This window comes from Pinus tabuliformis, chromosome 4_2, assembly GCF_031772625.1.
Source record: "Pinus tabuliformis cultivar Carrire ecotype Pingquan chromosome 4_2, CPIR1, whole genome shotgun sequence".
NCBI classification, from domain to species: domain Eukaryota; kingdom Viridiplantae; phylum Streptophyta; class Pinopsida; order Pinales; family Pinaceae; genus Pinus; species Pinus tabuliformis.
In genome coordinates, this window is record NC_142304.1 from 708,053,630 (window position 1) to 708,071,301 (window position 17,672).

Sequence of the window (17,672 nt, forward strand, 5' to 3'; positions counted from 1 at the left end):
TGTATATGTGTTTTATGTGTTATGATCTCACATTGTTTATTTTCTATGTTTTAGAATTCGTATGCAGGTAATTTCTGTATAGGGTTAAAAGCTACATTTGGTATCAGAGCTGTTTTGGCTTCAAGGGAACGCCTTTTTTGTTGAGGGGTTTCGCTCAGGCCTGTGGCAAACCCTGTTCAGTGGGAGATCTACGAGATCGATTCTGGTGGTGAAAGAAGATGGCGAGCAGTGGAAAGATAGAGATCGATAAATTTAATGGTTAGAGTTTTGAAGTTGTGGAAACTCAAGATGGAGGATTTGTTGGTGGATAAAGATCAGTGGATCGTGGTAGATTTGGGTACTAAATGAACAGCAGTGTCTGATGAAGAATGGAAGAAGTTGGATCAGAAGGCAAAGAGCACAATAAGATTGTGTGTCTTAGATTCATTATTGCTGAATGTATCAAGGGAAGCTATAGCAAAGGCTTTGTGGGACAAGTTAGGGACTTTGTACCAATCTAAGTCTCTGGTGAATAAACTGTTCCTGCGGAAAAAGCTGTATAACCTGAGGATGAAAGATGGAAACTTGGTGACAGAGCATCTGAATGCATTTAATACTATGGTAAGTCAGTTAGCATTTGTTGATATTAAAATTTTAGATGAAGATAAGTGCATCAGTTTGTTGTGTTCTCTACCAGATTCGTGGGATAGTTTGCTTATTGCAATAGGTAGCAATGCAACTGCCTTGCAGTTTGATGAAATAGTCTCAGCCTTGTTGACGGAGGAGATGAGATGGAAAATATGGAGAGCCAAAATGGTGATGCCGTGTCTGTATGAGGATGGTCCCAGAACAGAAACAAAAATAAGTCATCGAGCGGGAGATCTAAATCTAGAGGGAGATCTAAATCTCCAGGAAAACCTGTAAAGGTGGTGTGCTGGAAATGCGAAAAGGAAGGCCACTTCAAAAGGGACTGTAAATCTAAAGCTCCTGACAAAGGAAAGGGATCTGATGCGGCTCCTTCTGCAGAGGCGAAAACCACCTCAAATGAAGGTGGGGATTTGTACTTGGCTTCTTCAAGTACACATGTAGATCATGAAGCATGGTTGATTGACTCAGGTGCATCCTTTCACTTCACTCCCCATAGAGAGTGGTTCTGCGAGTATGAGAATACGATGGTGGTGATGACTTCTTGGGGGACGACAGGAAGGCTAGAATCATTGGTCGTAGAAAAGTAAAGTTGAAGTTGCAAGGTGGAAGGGTTAGAACACTTTTGGGTGCTCTGCATATTCCTGTATTGGCCAGAAATCTGATTTCTGTAAGCAAGTTGGATGATGCAAGTGTAAAAACAGTGTTCGAGAAGGATACCTGCAAAATGGTTCCGGGAGCACTAGGTATTGATGTGGGGAGTTCAAATTAGAACTCTATACAAGTTGCAAGGTATCAATGTTATTGATGGGTGCAACAGTTTTGTGGTTCCTGAAAGTGGAACAAAAAATCTATTGGTCTCTAGAGAGAAGACCATGTTGTGGCATCAAAGGCTTGGAAATATTGGAGAGAAGGGACTTTGAATACTTCATGGTAAAGGTATGGTAGAAGGTATGAGTAATAGCTCTCTGGATTTTGATTTCTGTGAAAATTGTGTATATGGGAAGCAGAATCAGGTGAATTTCCCCTCTGGTGGTAAGAGGGTGAAACATATATTAGAGCTTGTACAAAGTGATGTGTTTGGACCTGTGAAGGTTTCATCACTTGGTAAGTCTATGTACTATGTATCATTTATAGATGACTTCTCAAGGAATACATGGATATATTTCCTTAAGAAGAAATCTGAAGTCTTTGACAGGTTTAAAGAATTTAAGGCTTTGGTGGAAAACCAAACAGAGAAGAAGATAAAGGTGCTGAGGACAGATAATGGTGGAGAGTTTTGCAGCAAGGAATTTGAAGAATTCTGTAAGAAGTGTAGTATATCACGGCAGAAGACTACTCCATTTACACTTCAGCAAAATGGAGTTGCAGAAAGAATGAACAAGACGTTGATGGAAAGGGAAAGAAGCATGCTCAGTGGTGCCTGGTTAGGATAGGAATTCTAGGCAGAGGTGATGGATACTACATGTTACCTGGTCAATGGGTCACCTTCATCAGCGTTGGAGGATAAGACCCCACAAGAGGTATGGTAAGAAACCCTCTCTTTCACATTTGAGGGTATTTAGATGTGATGCATATGTACATGTTCCAAAGGAGAAAAGAACAAAGCTGGATAGTAAATCTGAAAAGTGCATCTTTATTGGGTATAAGGATGGTTTAAAGGGTTATAAGCTTTGGAACCCAGTCACACAGAGGGTTGTGTACAGCCAAGATGTGGTGTTCAGAGAGGTGAAAGATGTTATTAAACATGAAGTCCAATGAAAGGAACCTGAGAAGATAGAGTTTGAGCCAAAGGAGGAAGAATCAGACTCTACAGTAGAGGAGGAATCAGAATATGAAGAGCCACAAAATCTGGTTGTGAGAAGATCAGTTTGAGAAAGAAGGAAGCTAGAGAGGTATAGTCCATCTACTTTCTGTTAAAATTTTGTTTTGTTTGTTACCGATGATGATCCCAGAACTGTGAAGGAAGCAGTGGATTCAGAGGATGGAAAACTCTGGAAAGAGGCCATGGTTCACTGTGTGTATTTTAAATTAATTGGCGACCGTGTTATTTATCTGGTCTTGTATGTGGATGATATGTTGCTGGTTGGAAATGACAAAGAAACTATCTAGGATTTGAAGACCCAATTGTCCTCCAAATTCGACATGAAAGATCTTGGTGCTGCAAACTATATTTTGGGCATGGAAATTAAAAGAGATCGGGCAAAGAGGAAGCTCGGGTTAAACCAGATGAAGTATGTTGAGACAATACTGTAGAGGTTTAATATGCAGGATAGTAAACCGGTGAAGGTTCCTACTACTGTAGGTGTGAGGTTATCTACTGAATAGTGTCCCAAGACACAAGAAGAGGAAGAGGACATGTCCCGCGTTCCATATGCAAGTGCAGTCGGTAGCATGATGTGTGCAATGGTTTGTACTAGACCAGACATTGCACATGCAGTGGGAATATTGATCAAGTTTATGTCAAAACCAGGAAAGGAGCATTGGACAACAATGAAGCGGGTTTTCAGGTATTTGCGTGGCACTAGTGATTATGGTTTGTGCTACCAAGGAAGACCAGGATTGGACAAACTGTTGGATATTCATGGCTTTTTTTATGTAGACTGGGTTGGAGATATGGATCAGAGAAGATCTACAAGTGGGTATGTGTTTAACCTATTTGGAGGTGCAGTCAGTTGGATGAGTAAGAAACAATCTGTAGTGGCACTATCAACTATAGAGGCAGAATACATGGCAGCCACTCATGCAAGCAAGGAAGTAGTTTGGTTGCAGATATTGTGTTCAAGTATGGGGTTAGTACAGGGAGCTATAAGGATATACTGTGACAACCAAAGTGCAATTTTCTTGGCAAAGAACCCCGCATATCATTCAAAGACAAAGCATATTGATGTTCAGTATCACTTTGTGAGGGATATGATAGAAGACAAAAAGGTGTTGCTAGTAAAGGTGGACACTTTGAAGAATATTACAGATGCATTGACAAAATCTATGAGCTCTGAGAAGTTCTCTTGGTGTAAAGAGACAATGGGCATTTCAGGGCTGGAAAAATGACTAAACTATCTTGTGGCCCCCTGTGGAAAGAAAACAACAAGTGGGAGAATGTTGGGTTGTGTTATATTCTTTCCATGTAGTTAATAGGGGGTTTGAAGGGCACTCGTAACCCCACTTTATGGGGTCTTTTGGACTCTATGTTAGGTTTGGCAGACCCACCTATGGTTTTGTGCATGATTTTCGCACATGTTTTTTGGACGCGATGGTTTTTGGTCCATGGTATTGGACGCGATGGTTTTTGGTCCATGGTATTGGACGTGATGGTTTTCGATCCATGGTATTGGATGCTTATGCATGTATAAATATGTATTGTAACATTGAAAGGAACATAATGAAAAATAAAGTTGGTAGTCCCAATTTTGGGATCCAGGGGAAAATCTCTGTGTATATGTGTTTTATATGTTATGATCTTGCATTGTTTATTTTCTGTGTTTTAGAATTCGTATGCAGGTAATTTCTGTACAGGGTTAAAACCTACAACTGAGGCCCATGGAGACTGTGTAGGAGGCCAAAGTAGCCCCTGGGAGCCCTAGAATGGAAAAAGGGCGAAGTTTTGATGCGCGATTAGCACTAAGCAAACAGGGCCAAAATGGGAAAGCCCGAGCACCCGGTTGCGTGGGGGAACTAGAGGACTGTGGGTGGGAAAAGGTAAAAATGCTAAAGTACAAAGGTGGGACCTGCACTCTGGAAATCGATAGTTTTGATCAGGGCACCCTTGAACAGTAAGAGGTTTTGGATAGGAGCAGAGCGATTCCATACACCGATCGACGTGTGGCAGCTGGAGGTGATAGAAAACCATCATTGATCGCGTGCTATCGGTTAAGCAAGTCAACAAAGTGAAATGTGTGTATGGCATCGGATTTGGAGGGCCCAGATCAGACGGCTAAGATTGTGCCCGATGGAAAGAAGCGGAATCAACAAGGAATTAAGCCGCATTCTAAAGCAATTTGGAATCCATTTGACCACCACAGTGGAGGAAGAACACATCCACGGCGTAACTGAAGAAACGAATCAAGGAAGCATGCTGGCACCATTTAGAGGAGGACAAGTGGCCACTCCCTGAGCGTTCATGATGACACTGAATGCAGGGAACTCCAAGCACAACTATAGAAGGTGAATCGACACAGGCGGAAGGGGAACCGAACAGGCATAGGGATCGAATGGCTAATGCCATGAACAAAGACAGTCAAACTAGTAATAGTTGATTTGGAATTCGAATTGAGGAGAGTCCAAGCGACCAAGAGAGATAGTGAAGAGTGAACCCTGAGAGGAGGACTCAACACAAAGAACAGTAAATCCAAGCAGAAGAGATAGAGGGCCGAGCTGACCACAAGCAGTGTTGAGCACCAGAGAGCTTGAAGATTCAAGCCTTCCCATACAGGAATTTGTCTGGACTGAGCATCACATTTGGCTCTTTCCACTGTAGACCAAGGGTCACAGAGCTGGTAGGAAGGAGAAGAGTCTGTGTACTCCGAGTGGCTTGGGGAATCCAAGAACCACCCTGCCAAGCAAAATTTGCTTCAGGAGAACTCATATTGAGTCCCTGTATTATAATATCTCTGCTGAAAGACACAATAAAACAAGGCCACCACTGAAGTTGCACTGGAGACATAGCCCTAGAGAATAGGGTGAACTCCTTATTAAAATTGTTTGTGTCTTTGTGTTGCTTATTGAATTTCTCTGCTGTCTTTCCATTTTATTTTATATGTATTGGCAATCTGATCGATCCATTGTTTCAATAACATAGGACACATGCACCAGCACATGAGTATGTAATACCTTTAGTTTAATAAATCTTTAACTGATGGCACTCATAGGGTGAATATCAGATCACTCTCCCTAGCTCGCAACTCTGCAGTTATCCCATCCTACAAAAAATATAAGGTCTCTCGTGGGATTGTAGCCATATTGATACCGATAGCCTTAAAGCGCTAACCGTAGGCCTGTTGGCCTCAATTTTGTCACTAGTTCCCCTTCTGGTAGCACTATGGTATTCATCACCCGAGCGTGCGACATTTGTTCTGTTGGTGTTGCTGCGACTGCGAGGCTGGTCGAAAGGGTACCAACCTAAGGAGGGCACACCTGCAACTCTTGCAGCTGCACTCTGAGGGCCCCCAACACAATCTGGTTCAACTGCATGAAATTTTGGAGGGCCTCAGAGGTGACATTGTGCACTCTCTTGCCAATGTCATGCAAATCTCCCTCGGTTAGGGTGATCAAGTTAATAGACAACTTCAATGCCTTGACCTTCTTGAGTGACCTTGTCTGCTCGGTTGGGTGCTGATGCTTCAACTGTGTTTACACGGTTTATGGATCCATGCCTCCCTCTTCTTCCTCTACTTCCTGCCCATTCGAAGGTGATGTTTGGCCCTTGCGCGCCTTCGCAACTACCTCCTGTGCTGCTGCTGCTGCGGCCTTTTCCTTCTTAGTTGTTATCTGTGTAGCATCCCACACCATCCACACTTCTACTACCACTGCTTCCTTCCTTCTCTTTTCTGCCAACTGTGTAATTCGCAGCTTAGCCTCGTCTTTCTTCCTCTATTCCATTGACTTCTCTATCTCCGTGATGTTTGGAGTGCACCACTCCAGTGGCCATTTTTCCAGGATGTTAAAGATGACATCGTCTGCAGCTACAAAGGGTAGCTTCCTCCATTGTTTGGTCAGGTCCTTGCGTGCTAGGATGTAAATGCTATGGATGTTCACTTTAAATTTCGCAAAACTCTGAAAGTTGTTGTAGACAGTGGGCGACAACCATGGCTTGCAATTGATCCCCATTCTGAGGTTCATCTCCATGAATACATAGAATATTTTACTGTCGCAGATCCTAGTGGCATCCTTTGTGGCCCAGAGGGAAGCATACTTTGCGGCCTCTCGCAAATCCCTGTCAATTGTGGGGAATTGACTATCCTCTGGTAATTCCCTTGCCACGAGCACTATGTACAGCAGAACCCATGCATAGTGGAATGTTTTGCCTTGTTCCTAAGCTTCGTGACAATTCTCCAAAAACTCCTTGCAGAGGAACAAGTACTAGTTAAACTGGACCCCCTTCGCGCATTGCTCAGCCAGTGCGATCACCAGCGCGGGTACCTCATCTATGCAACACTTGCGCATAACCTTACGGCCAGTATTTGGGTTGCCACTTTCACTACTTTGTCATTGATGTTTGATATGGCATATCCCCTTTTCTTCTTTGCCAGCTTATACTTCTTCTTCATGGCCTTCGCGATGGCCAAGTCACTGGTCTTCCCTTCTGAAATGTCCGCGGGGTCCTCTCCTTTGCATGGAAGCTGGGAAATGCAGTGCATCAAGTCTGCCATGACGGGCATGAGCTCCTCCAGCCACAAACTCCCATCATGCACCAGGCAGAGTAGTTGCCTGATGAAGAAAATGGTTATTGGGGTGTGATGGAAATGTGATACCCAAAGCAGGTTCAGCAGCCCAGACATTTTCACTTCGCACAACCACTTTCATGGCTCTAATTCTGTAACCCCCACCATAGTGTTCTTCTTGGGCTTCATGAGGTGTGAGGTCTCAAGGTGAGGGAACTTATCGTGGTTAGTGAGGTCCCAATCTTCAAATTTTAAGCTTGGCACCCATCCTAGGTGAATGCCCTAAAAAATAATGTTGTCTGGGAGGAGCGGGGTCTAGAGCGAGCTCTTGGTCTTGTCAAGGTCCTTCGGCACTTTAGCCTTCCCTTTTCGAGGGGGGACATAGACGGGCAGCTTTGTCTAGGGGTGCGCAGGCTCAGTTTCCTCCTCCATGCCTTCGTCCTCATCTTCTACGATGATTAGGTCCTCTAGGTCTTCTTCTTCTTCATCAGTCTTTATGGTGACAACTTTCCCCTTATCCTCCATTGATAGCTTGGTGTGTAGCAAGTTCTGTGAGGACACACGTATGGGAAACATTGCTTGTTTGTCCTTCCTGGGTCTTGGCATGCAAGGTGATTTTGGTATTTCTATAACAATCTCAACACCTTCCGAAGCATCCCCACATTCAGGGCCTGCGCGGCCTCTTTGGTGGTCATTTCTGTTATCTCCATAACTTCCTCAGTTGTTTCCATCGTGTCCGTCTAGAAATCTAGCACTCACGAACTCAGGGGCTCAATCAACGCTCAGCACACAACAATCAGGGCTCTACTCAATAGCTCAATTCGCAAATGACCAAGTGTTGTTTGTTAGGCATCCCCTTGTAATTTATAGTGCTTTTTGAATTTGAATTCAACCCTTCCCCCAAATCCGGTTCATTAATGTTCCCTTGGCGGCAAATTTTCCCAAATCTTTCCCATAAATTGCGTCTTAAATGCCTGTCACCCGCTCCATTTGGTCTTACGTCGAGCATCCCATCATGAATAGTGACTTCAATAGTCACTTTCTGGCCAACCCGCATGGCAGTGCAGCCCCCCGTGCGCAGGTGCGGACCTTGTGACTCTTTGCTTCTGCACGTAGCTCCAATGCTTAGCTCCCTAGCATAATAGTTTATAGTCCCGCACTTCCTTTCAACTACCTGGAGCACTAAGACTACACTTCCTTTAGCTAGTCAAGTGGTGGCACCACCCATGTAAAGTTTCATCCTATCATCCATCATGTTTCCTGGAATACCCACCTTTTATTGTTATGGTCGGCATCACGCACTTTACCATCTACAATGCACTACCTTGGTCAATTCGCTTAGTAATGTGTGGTCCGATCCAAGGCATCAGACTGATCAATTCGTGGCGATAGGCCTTAAACATGTCATCATGATTGTATGCATCCTACCTTATCACCCTGGTCTTTTTTCTGATAAAATCTTCCTTTATCTTGTCCTCCAGCTTCTTGACTTCTGCGTCCACTAGAGCGCTTTTCTTCCTTAATCATACCCTTTATTATTTAAGTTCTTGGAGTCTAAAATTTCCCTGTTAAATTTCTGCTTCTAAGGTTTCGTGAACCATCGTATCTACCAATGCTATCATGTGTGGTCTAAGCTCTCCATGTATTATAGGGCTTACAATGGTTGCTTCATACTTCAGCCTTGGTGGTGCTTGAACTGTTAGGTTCTTGCACATGGTCCTATAAGCCCATAGAACCATTGGTATGTGCAGGTCCCAGTCAATTAGCTTCACATTATGGACCCTATTTAGCACTTCTTGTACTTTCTTAAAATCTTCTGTGTGGATATTCTTCTACGCACATGGTCATTCCATACTTCATGGTCCCAACCGGAGGGGTCATTCGCACCATTGCCTTACCACACTTGCTTACTGATCGTGTCTCCTACCATGAGGACGGTGTGCATTCGTGTAGGTTTCATATCATATGCCTATATCCACCTAGATAGGTGGGTGCGCGGGCCGGTTCGTCTGACAATATTGTCTGTTAATCCCATCATAGCCTTCCTAAACTACATGTGCATCATCCTTCTGCATTTGTGCCAGTCCTAAAAACTTCTCTGGTGCGTACCCCACCATCTTGCGGGATTAGCTTACAGCACCCATTTCAGAGTGTCGAAACGCTGCTGTTCCGGTACTTCTCTTTAAAATTTGTTCAGGAAGTCATCCACCTCACTTAACCCATCATACGTAGGCAGATCTCTTACCTCTGTTGCTACGTAGTGCAACAACCTTGTCATCATGTTACAGTTGAGTGTGGTGACTTCGTGTAACTAGTTCTACCATCTTTCTATCTCCTCGTCAGAATCTAATGTGCAGGAGCTTTCACGCTCCCATGAGATTTGGCCATCCACAGTTGGATTTACCCAGTCTTTCTCCCACATGGTTATCTTGTAGATGTAGTCCAGATCGTTGTCACTATCATAGTCGCTAACTGGCTCCGTGTAGCGCGATCCATCTGCAAGGTCTAAAGGTACCACTACGCACAGAGAATTTTTCTCAAAGATCATCTTGCACTTCTTGAGACTTCTCACTCCATTCATGTCAATGGCCCAATCTATTCCAAATAGCACGGGGTAAGGATTGTTGTCATCAACATTCTCTATTACTTCGAAATCTGCTAGTGCACTTGCTCCTTCAATATCTACCGTGATTCCCTCCGATCTCCCCATAGGTAGGATCTTTTGCTAGTTTTCCATTCGCAGTTGGGTAGGAGACCATTGCAATGCAGTCCTACCCATGCGCTCCATGTCTATTTTGGTAGGATGTTCGCATCCGACCCTAGATCCAGAATCACTTGGTCCATCACATATTCCCCAATGTGCGCGGTAAATCTCATTTCCCTTCCTATTCATGTTGTGTGCTTCTTGAGCTTCCAGACTACATGCAGTTATCCTGGCTTGGTCCCAACGTATCTAGTTATGAGTTCTTGCAGTCCCTTTACAGCCTTGCTATCGCCTAGCAGCTTCATGCATGTCTCCAAGAACATAGTGAGCATCGATGGGTCCATTTCCGGCTCTAGTCTATCTTTACTTCCTGAAGTGCAGGCATCAACGAAGCTCCTCTTAGCTTCCTTGAACATCTCCTTAGCGTGCTCCAAATCAAATTCTGATTCCTTCGTTGGAGCCTTGCGAACCCAGGTACTTTCTTCAAGTTGCTTGCCTTGTCATCTTTGATTTCAATTCCACTTTGGAGTACGATATTTACATTAGGGTCTTCCTCGTGTGGCTCAGACCTCATCATTTGTAGGTTTTGAGTCAGGGGAGGTTGGAGTGCTCCTTTATCACGCAACCTCGCTGTCAATGTGGGACAATTCTCCATCTCATGGTCAAACAACGTACAATACAAGCATGATGGTCGCGTTGGATTCATACAATCGCGGGCATAATGCCCTAGACCTCCGCAACTGTAACTTATCAGTTGTCTGCGGCCTCTTCCTAGTCCCCGTCCACCTCAGCCTCGAATGCGCCCTTGAAATCGGTGCATGCCATTCTTGTGTTTTGATCGAGGGCCTGTGTTTTGACTTGAACTTTGTAGGTAGGAGTTCGATCCAACATCAGTTCATAACTTCTACATGTGCGCTCATCATGTCCTACCGACCTACATAAATTATAAAACAACTATTGTGAATTCACGTATACTTCTGTAATAGATGGCAGTTATCTGTAGCATGCTTTCCTCCTATCTAACAAATCACGCACCAAAATGTAGGCATCGTGCTTGGTCCTGCTTATGCCTCTAGTCTTAGTGGCATTGGCCCTCCTCCCGCAAGCTAATTCGCGAACACCAGGCAGTGGTCCTTGTCGTGCACCTAGCCCTTTCACTTTACACACCATACCTCATCGCGCATCTCTGGGTGGGTTGTCCTGTCTTGTTTCAAAATTTGCATCTCCAAGCACAAGTTTTTCAATTGTGCATGAATCTGCTGAACTCCCAAATTAGGATCTTGTATCGGAGTCTCATGCAATCTGATCGCGACCTCCAAAGCCTCAGTAAGTGGTTAGCGTTTGTTGCGACAACACGTTTTGTAGATGCGGTGTTAACGATGCTACGAACCATTCATAGTGTTGCCCATCTATTAATGTCATGTTCGCTTTGCGAATTGTGCACTTCAGTCTTTGATCCAATTCCCATGGGGTCTCGCCTGGTAGCATTGTGATTTCCTTGAATCCAATGATCGACTATGCCTCTGACTTTGGCCTACTAAATTCTTTGTTTAGCGCAGCTTGGATATCCGTGATCCCTACATTCAGATTGTCATTGGAATGATTAATGTACCAGGTCAGTGCACAATCCTATAGAGTGCTGACCAACATTTCCTTCTTTATATTGTCATCCATGACACCTTGTGCTTCCCATACAGCTTTTATCATGAACCAAAACTGCTTCGGATCTTCATTCCCTACTCCCTTAAACACTGGTAGCTTTATTGCACTTGCCATACTGCTTTGTGGTGGTGGCAGAGGTGGTATGGATGAAGATGGGGGTGAAGACGGTGAAACTGGTGGTGGTGTGGGTGGGGGTGGTATGTGTGGAATTCTCTACCTTATCAGATTGATTTCACTTCTTGGTGAGACCTTCGCGAGCTCTTCTTCACCCCCTCGCGGAGGTGAAATCAAGGGGCTAGTTTCTAGTTCTGTGATACCTTCGTTTCTAAAGATTCTCCCACTCTATGTAGCCCCAAACATCAATTTATTCACATAACCCGCTTTTCACACAGTAGCATTTTAATCCAAGTGTTCAAAGATTTAATGTACTTACCTCGTGGTCCCTTGAGGAAGCGTTTTTCTACCTTGCTATAGCTGACTGAAGTATCTACTGCGAATTCGGTGATGAATCCTCCTATGATTTGATCGAGCCAGTGATCTACAGTGCGCATGATCTTATCTTCCAATGCTTCCAGTCATGGATCTCCATATATAAGTAGCAGTCTAACCACTCTTCCTTTGATAGTCATGGATTCCTATTTTCCTGTGCCATGAACTTGTGAATATTTCTATTCAACCAATCTTGAATTCCTTTCTTTGTTGGATTCCAGTGATACGACATCAGACATTTCTATGTAGATCTTGGTCCCAGCAACAAAACCATTTGTGGGATTGTTGGGGCCTAACCCAGGTTTGAAGTTAATCAGCCAAAAAAATCCCTGTACTATTGGCCCTTTTGGCAACAGTCCACGGAGTGCAGACTGAGGTCTAACCCGAAGTAGTATGGAGGGTGCTAGAACTAGGTTTCCGCACCCTTGAGATGTCTGAGGGGTTTGACTAGTCCACTATTTGTTCCTTCACGCAAGTTGCTTCGCGCACTTTCCCATTCCTCGTGGCCTGGTACACTGCCTTCGCACAACCCTAACCAGGGGTTGTGGAGCTCCCGTGCCACGCTATGCACTATTACCCGAGATATTACATATCTTCCAATACTAGTTAATTACCTTCGCCTACTTGAATGTCTTAAGTTATAATTAGTTATACAAAATGTTCATATAGGTTTGTGTAGTAAATAAACAGTATACTTGTAAATTATATCCAATCATGCATTAAACTAGGAAAAGATACACAGAAATATAGTAAAACTTCTCTTTATTGATTCTCCCAATGGTTACAGACTCGACCTGCCCTGTGCACTCAGCTGCAGAGGTCCGTGCACTCAGCTGCGGACTACTAGGCCTCTGTGCACTTAGTTGCAGAGGCTTCTCCTACTCTATGACCCACAGAAACACTTTACACTTTGACTCAATCACTTAGACTTCTCATCTTCCTTTTCTATTCTATCTTCTATTAGTTATCTTATACACTTACAGCCTCACTCTATTTGTACAATCCCATGGTCCACAGACCATGAGTAGGTCTATCCAGTCGACATTACATTACAAAAATTAGGGTGGACAACCCTATGACTCTATTATATCTTCGCGCCTCGCACCCACAATTCGCTGAGCCTTTACAAGAAGACTCGGTCAAATCTTGGGCTTTAAGCCCCAAAACATGCCTTGGGGGAATTCCATGCCCAACAGTGCGCCACTCGTCTAGCCAACGATTGAGGACCGTTGTCATGGAATTGTCCATCACAAGGTATGGGAGATCATACCACTTCTGTTCTAGGTCCTTCTGTGCCTGGATGGAGATACAGTGGAAGTCCGCCTTGAACTCCATGTATCCTGACAACTACTCAAAAATAGTTGGTGATAGCCTTGGCTTGCAGTTGATGGCCATATTGATGCTCATCTCCATCAATACCCATAATACCTTGCTCTTGCGGACCCGCTCAACGTCCTTCATGGACCAGAGCGTAGCAAACTTTGCTACTTCTGGAAAATATTTCGCGATCAGAGGAAATTGACTGTCCTCTGATAACTGCCATGCGACCAACACAATGGAAAGTAACAACCATGACTAATGGAACATTTTTTTTTGGTCCTATGCCCCCCTGTAGTTTGCAAGGAACTTGCTGCACAAGTAGTGTGCCCAGTTGAATTGTACACCCTCTACGCACCAGGCCGCTAATGACACAACTACTGCCGACACCTCATCTACGTGACACTTCCTCATTACCTTCCAAACCAAGATCTAGGTGGACACATTCATTGCGGGGTCTGTAATACTCTAAATTGAGCATCTGTGCGACTTATTGACAAGCTTAAACTTGTCCTTCATTATTTTGGCAAGGCCACACTCGCCCATCTTTCTGCCAAATTCCTTGGCTGGATTCAACCCTAATGGGGTAGTAGGGCGATCCTATGGATCATCATATCAGTTATAGGTATTGGCTCCTCCAGCCATAGGCACCCGTCATGCACCAGGCATAACAACTGTTTGATAACTATTAAATTTATGGGAGCACGGTGGTAATGTGACACCCATAACAGATTCAACAATCCTACCTTTTCCACCCCACAAATCCGCTTCACCGGCTCCAACCTGATGACACCTGAATCCTTGCAAAATACTCTCTGCATGAAATTATCAGTAGCCAGGTGGGGGAACTACTCCGTGTCCACCAAGTCCCAATCTTCAAGCTTTAGATGGGGGACGTGTGCCAAGCGTGGTCCTTCAAACGTGATATTCTCTGGTAGCAGGGGTGTATTAAGAAGAAACTTTCCCTTGTCTGGGTCCTTTGGGACCTTCACCTTACCTTGGCATAGAGGGATATATTCTGGTAGCTTTGAGATAGGTTCTACTCCCTCAATATCAATGTCCTCTGTGCCCATACCAGTTTCTTATGTGGCGTTGTTGGATTCTAGATTTACCACCTTACCTTTCTCCTACGCGGTGGGCTTCTCTTTCTCCCGGTGCTTGCTTGGTGACTTTCGCACCAGCTATGTCACTTTCTTCTTGTCCTTCTTTGTCTTGGAAGCCTCTCCTACCAGTGTAGGCTTCCACCTAGGCGACCTTAGTGATTTTGGTACTGTGGTGGGCATCTCCACACTGATGACCTTAGGGGCAACTCCCTCAAAGGCCATAGATCCTCAAACACTTGCATTTTCTATGGGCACTGACATGAGGCTATATAGGAGCTCCTAGGTTTCCTTAGGTAACTTTTCAAACACTGAACTGGCCACCAAATCCTTAAAAACCACAGGATTCATGCACAACTCATAAGCTCTCAAAATGCAATGTGTTTTTCATTGGGCAGCCATCTATAATTTATAGGAAAATTTAAATTCAAATCCGACCATTCCCCCCAAAATCCTCTCATAAACTACACTACCCGAGTTGGGGAGATGCATGATTTCTCCCTACATAGTGCAGTTCCCTCTATGTTGCCACGTACCCAGTGACACTTCCTTGCTTTGTACCATCACCCCGCTCCTCTTAGCCATTTTCTCACTTTCAAATCATGAACAGTGACCGTAACGGTCACTTTCTGGCTTCCCTGTGCGGTCTCTCCTTCTATAGCACAACTCCCATCATGATTCTGCTGATGCTGTGATATTCTTCTATCCCGTGTAGTCCCCCAATCATGCAGCTCTACAACCCAGGTAGTGTAGTTTATAGTCCTGCGCCTCCTTTCAACTACCTGGAGTGCTAAGACTGTGCTTCCATCATATAGTCATTTGGCCAGATCCTCGGTGTATGGCTTCAATTAGCTGCCATTTACCTTTCTGGGAAACGGATCTCCATTCAATTTCACTAGTTGAACTACTCCACCATCGGTAATCTCTTTGATGACATATGGCCCTAGCCAATGCATCTAAAATTTTCCTGGAAATTCATCAAACTTGTTGTCATATAATAAAACTAAATTGTTTACCTTGATGGTGTTTAGTTTGATGTGTTGATCACGCCATGCCTTTTCGTGCTCCTTCTGAACTTGCTGATGGAATCGAACCAAAAATCTATCTTCTTCAAGCTCTATCAGCTGCACGAGCCTCTCTTCTAGGGTTCCGTGATCCGCCATTCTTGTGAATGCCACTATGCATAGACTAGGTACAATATACTCCATTGGCATCACAGCTTCTATGCCATAGACCAGCCTGAAGGGTGTCTATCCAGTTAGCTTCTTACAAGTAGTTCTGTAAGCCCATAGCACTACGGGTATGCGCACGTCCCAATCATTCCTTTGTGCATTACAAACCATTTTCAGCGTGTTCTCCAATATCTTATTAAATGCTTCAACCATCCCATTAGCCTACGGGTGATATGGCATGCTATTTTGATGATAAACTTGGAATTCCTCCGTCAGTGTGCTGATTGTTTCGTTGAGGAAATGTGCACCGCGATCACTCATCAAAATCTTCGGGTAGCCAAACCTAGTCAACACATATTCAAATAGGAACTTCACTATTGTTGCCCTTGTACAATCCTTTATAGATTGCACCTCCACTCATCTAGTCAAATACTCTGTCTCAATGATGATATACCGTGCACCTGTCTTCTTTCCTGGAGGCTGAATTAGGCCTACAAAATCAATTTCCCATTTCTCGAATGGTTTTAACGACACTTGCAATTCAGAGGCAACCCATCCCTCCGCGATGGCCTACTTGTCCTCTGATGTGCATCACATGCCTTACAATAATCCTTGGAATCCTTATGTAGTGTCGGCCAACACAAACCAGTGCGTAAAGTCTTTTGCACTGTCGCTTTTCCTGCATAATTTCCTCCCGCAACTCCTCCATGAGTTTCAGTGAGGATGCTATTTTATTCAAACTCAAGTACATAATGTCGCAAAATTTCATTCGAGCCCAATTTATATAAATGTCCTGCAATGATAGAAAAGTGTGTTGCGTGCACCACCAACTCCTTCTTTCGTTGACTAGTATACCCTTCTAGAGTTGTTCTCATCATCAGGGAGTGTATGATATCTGCAAAGTGATTGTTATCTATGTGCATTGCAAAGAGCTACGCGTCATGCAATCCTTCATCCAAATTAGTAGGCTCCTCTCCTATTTCAATACGCAACAGATGATATGGTCCTGCATTCAATCGTCCTGGCTTCACAATGACTTCTAAATCATATTCCTGAAACAACAACAACCATCTGCATATCTTGCCCCCCAACATAGGCTTGTTAACTAGGTACTTTAATGCAAAATGGTCTATATACATCTTAAAGTGTCTGCCTAAAAAGTAGTGTCTAAACTTCTAGAGTGCATACACCATAGCCAAACTTTCATGCTTTTTTTTTGAATAGTTCTTCTCAACTTTAGACAAATTCCAAATTTCAAATGCTATAGGGTGATCCAACTCTCCCTCACCAACCTATGTTAGTACTACTCCGAGCACAATACATGACACGTCCACATGTACATGAAATTCCTTCTTCTAGTCCAGGAAGACTAGAATTGGCGCGGTGACCATCTTTTCCTTTAACACATCGAGGCTCCACTGGCATTCCTCATTCCAATCGAATGTAGCATCATTCTTTAGTAGCTTCCTCATTGGCACAGTAATCTGGACATAACCCTTGATGAACTTTCTATAGTATCCCTTATGCCCCAACGTTGCACGTAGCTGTTTCACACTTCTTGGTGCCTCCAAATTAATTATAACTGCTATCTTAGCTGGGTCCACTATTAATCCTTGTTTGCACACCACATGGCCCAGCAAGATTCTGAAAGGAACACAAAACAAGCATTTCTTCAAATTGAGCATGATCTGATACCTCCGACATGTATCCAGCATCAAGTGTAGGCTAGCTACATGGTGCTTCACCAGCCCAAACACCGTCCAATCGTCAAAGTATACCTCCAGAAACTTGTGAATGAAGTCCTTGAATGCCATGATGACTACATGCGAAAAGATCGTCGGCACGTTCTTCAGTCCAAAAGGCATTACAGTATACTGAAAGCATCCCCACTCAATTGTGAAGGTCATCTTACTTCTATCCTCCGACGTGATATTGATCTGATGGTACCCCAAGAACCCATCAGTGAACGAATATGCTTCATGTCCTCCTACATTATCCAACACTTCATCGGTGAATGGAGTTGGAAAAGGATCATGCACGCAAGCATTGTTCAGCTTCTTGAGATCTACACATATTCTTATTTCATCCTTCTGCTTCTTTTCCTGAACTACTATTGGGCTCACCCAATCAGATTCTTCCACTGGTTCAATAATACCTGTTGCAAGCATTTTATCCAACTTTAAGGAAAAATTTTCTTTATACTTTGGATTGAGGGTGTAAGGCC